Source organism: Marmota monax, unplaced genomic scaffold, assembly GCF_021218885.2.
Source record: "Marmota monax isolate L192 unplaced genomic scaffold, Marmota_monax_Labrador192_F-V1.1 WCK01_AAM20220418_F8-fsc00041, whole genome shotgun sequence".
In the NCBI taxonomy this organism is placed as follows: Eukaryota; Metazoa; Chordata; class Mammalia; order Rodentia; family Sciuridae; genus Marmota; species Marmota monax.
Window position 1 is genome coordinate 13,207,125 of NW_026695238.1, and position 4,449 is coordinate 13,211,573.

A 4,449-nucleotide genomic window follows, 5' to 3' on the forward strand; every position below is an offset into this window, starting at 1 on the left:
GGAAAAAGTAATTTCCCTCTACCCTTCGAAGTATTTATCTGGGTTGCCTGTCACAATGAACAGGTTAACAAGAGAAAAGAAAAACAGCTTATTAACATGTATGTACAGTCGGGTGTCATTTAATAGCAGGGTGCATTCTGAGAACTGCATCATTCGGCCAATTTTGTCAATAAGGACATGGGGAGCTGGCACCTTTGCTTTTCTTGATTTTGCTGTTTTGGCAAGTAATAAACTGAATCCTAAATGGTTCCATGTTTCTTTACCAGACAAATCTGTCAGCCTTGCCTAATGGCTTCCCAGATCCACTGTCTTCTGGCTGTGGACAGAGTACCACGTATTAGTATTAGTGGTTCAGAGCATCCACTACAGCCTTCAGGGAAGAACCCCAACCTCAGTGTCAAAATTAAGTCCCCAATGCACCATTTCCACCGTTTGAATAATGAAATTTCATCACTGGAGTATGTAATTTTGAAGATTAAGTGAGTTTATGAATGTATATTTTTTTAAATCATTCCAGAAACACATGAAGTTATCATAACTACACATAGTAAGAATTCTATGTGTAGCCAGGTACAGTGATGCACACCTGTAACCCCAGCAGCTGGGGAGGCTGAGGCAAGAGGATCATAAATTCAAAGCCAGCCTCAGCAATTTAGTAAGGCCCTGAGCAACTTAGCAAGACCTTGTCTCAAAATAAAAAAATTAAAAGAGCTGAGGTTGTGATTCAGTGGGTAAGCACCACTGGGTTCAATCCCCAGTAACCAATCCCCCATGCAAAAGAAAAAGAGAGAGAGAGAGAGAGAGAGAGAGAGAGAGAGAGAATTCTGTACATAAAATGCTAATTCAAGCAAGAGAATAATTCTAAATAACAGCAACATGAAAATTGCTTTTTGTTCCTCTGGAGGAAGAATTTATTATGGAAGTTTCCAAGTATGGTATAGAAGTATCACTATCAGATCAGTATGACACTTTGCATAGGTCTGCTCTATATTTAATCATCTGGATGGGGTGTTATGAAGCTGGCCTAGGAGCAGGGAAAAGCTTATTGGCTCTGAAAACCACAGATGTAAGCAATGAAGAGGACTGGCTGAGGGTTTATCAACAGCCTGGGACAAGCACAAACAATTTACATTGTATCCATCACTTTTGACTTCGTATTAACCTCTGAGAAATCCTGAATTTTTCAATCAGGTATTAGTCAATTTCATTTGATAATTTCAGCAGTTTTCTAAATTGTTCTATTTTTTATCTGCAATATTGAATATTATGGGATTATGAAGTGATCCTTTACTGTAGATTTTCTGAAGAAAATAGAATGTGTAAGATATCATCATTTGTTTTTACATCAAGATGTGTTGTAATTCAGCAAAAAGAAAAAAAAAACATATATAGGCTCTTTAAAAGGCATTGCAGAGAACTCTCTATAAATGCCAAAATCCAAGTTCTCCTCCTCTTCCTGAGCACGCAGCTAACCCACATTCCCCAAAGATCAGCCCCGCACTCCTCATTAGCCATCGCCATGGGCATCCAGTGAAGGAACGTGGGCAGAAGTGGGAGAGGTGATGCCAAAGCCTGGCCCATAGGTCTGCCATGCTCTGTCCCCTGGGAGGAGGGATGTCCACCCAGGGTGGTCATGATGCAGTAAGTCAAAAACAGCAATACCTCCCTTCGTCAAACTGGGCCCCGAGGGACAAGGAGGAGAGCTGTGCTGCCATCCTGGCCCCTCTTAGGTGGAAAAAATCCACATCCACAGAACCTGAGTCATGGCACACTATATTCCTTGACCAGGGTAGACGGCCTACCCTAACCATTACAGAGTGTATCGTGTGACCATCTAAAGCCAAAACAAAAGTATTTCTAATTGGAAAACATATAAAAATTTGAATCTGTTTTCTCTAGGAAAAGAAATGTTCATTGTAACACTATAAGTTCTTATTTGCTGTTGGGTATTTCATAATTGCATTTTCCAAAGTGAGTTTGTTTTCTACTTTGTCGCCTGCTTCATGGGATCTAGAAAATGAACCAGGGAAGGTTAAAAACAGGAACTTGAAAAGAGTAGGAAATTAGGCAACAACTCACATGGCAGACAGAATTGACATCATAATGATGCTTTGTCTCTACTTTTCTTATGGAAAAAAAAAAAAGAAGCTCAAAACAAACAATGATGGAATGAATTCTGAATGATCAAAGTCCTGGCTCTACCTCGAATTTTCCATGTTGATTTGTCAAGATCCTTTAAATATTTACAAGCTTCAGTTTTCACTGTAATACCAGTTCCCCTGCCAACTTCTTTAGATTATTGGATTTTACAAAAGTGATTTGGAAATCTCTATACTAAACCAATCTCATTCTGGAGAATCCTTGTCAATAATATAATCTGGAGTTCCGGTGGGTGAACTAAAAGATTATATTTTTAGCAGTAACTAAATAGCAGAACTTCTTACCTAGAAAGTTTCTTTCAAGTTTTCCACTAACCCATTAAGTCACAGGTTTTCAATCCTTTATAGAACAATGGGACATAATGGATTAACAGAAGAATGCAGTGTTCTGTGGTCTATAGAACATGGAAGGCAATTTTAATGTTCTAGTATTTGCAGGCATAAAGATATGCTTTGCCTCCAATACTCTTTTCTCCAGAAGATTACCACATATATGCAGTTCATAAGGCCAATGTGAATTTATTCTGAATGATCAATTCAGAATTCTCGCCTTCTTGCATTTTAAGTAACAAAAACATAGAAAATGGAATCCCTGGCTAATGTAAATCCACTTCAAGAATATTATCTGTGGATACAAATGGGCAATTTCCAACAGATGGTTTACCTTTTTAATTATTGGCTATAGGTTAAAGGTACCTGGGTTCTTCTTTTGTAACAGAATCCACAGGGTTATCTCTTCTAACCATTGCACAAGGGATGAAAGCCCTCATAGTCTCAGACTAGTCTCAGAGTGTGATAATGGAGTACCCCAGAAGGTATCCTCAAAAAAAAAAAACACTAAAAATTAGCTTGGGGGCTGGGATTGTGGTTCAGTGGTAGAGCACTTACTTGCCTAGCACGAGTGAGGCACTGGGTTCGATCCTCAGCACCACATAAGAATAAATAAAGGTATTGTGTCCATCTACAGCTAAAAAATTATTTTAAAAAAAAACTGACTTGGGATCTCACAGGGTCATCTTGGCCTGCCTTTGAATTAATTTGGGCCTAATGTTGTTTAAGTCCCTAGTACTGAAAAGTAACACATCTCCCCCACATGGAGTATCTCCACTGAACCCTACTCCCTCTTCTCACACCCTGCTCTTCCCTTTTGCCGGACCACTTGCCCCCATATGTTTGACATGTCGCTGCCTCTTCCTCCCATGAAGATGTTGGAAGCCATGTGTTGAAGATGTTGGAACCTCTGTCAGCCAGAGTCCCTAAATAGCTAAGTGGAGCAAAACCCCCCAACACCAAGAACCACCTTTGTACTGTCTATGCCCAGTTGTGCTAGGGGAGTGCAATAGGTTGCCAAGAGACCAAGGAAGAGCCTGGAGATGGGATATGAGATGTAGGGTTGATGAGAAATGCTTACAGGGAGGTTCGTGGTTATGGGCCAGACAGGTACTTTGGCAGAAAGTCCAGTGGTGATGGACTAGACAGGTGTTTTGCCAGAAGGTTCCATGGTAACAGGCTAGACGGGTGGATCTCTGCTGCATGCAGTGCCTCCAGCACCTTACCAGAAAGTAATGCCTTCGATTCATCCCCATGCCTTGTCCACATGCAGCTGCCTGGATGGGCACTCCCCTCTCCACCAGGCTCTGCTCCTCACCAGTCACCACAGGAAAGAGGACGGCTAAGTGGATCATCAGCCTTAGGGTGCTGCTCCTGGTCTGACCAGCCTCCCAAGGAGCAACGGTTCTGACATATGTGCATAAAATCAGCTTTAGAATTCCCAGCAAACATGAGAGAAAGCCAAACACTGTTATTGGACATTCACACCAGAATTGCTCTCATTCTTCCCTTAACGTGACTAGGTTTGGGGGAACGGAAATGGACATTCAGAGACATGGTGTTTCATTGCCCGCCTTTTCTTTAAAGGGCAACACAACCTTACACTGATTGTGTGAGCAAGAATAGAACCTTTACTGTTTGAGCCAATAAACATTTGGGAGCCTATTTCTTACAGGAGTTATCCTATGATTTACTAAAAAACGTTGTGCTGGGAGAGTATGCCACACAGAAACCTGAGATATGTAGCAGTGGCTTCACAGGTAGATAACAGCCAGGCAGGAAGCACATCACAGGCTGGGAAGATGGAGCTCATGTGTGACAATAGCGAATCATTCAGCAGGACTCTGACTTTCACATTTTGAGAGCATATGAAGAGCCTTTCAAACAGGGACTTCAAGGGAAGAGGTTAAATAACAGGGGTTATATCTGTTGATGTTTGTGGCATTGAAAACAAATCACA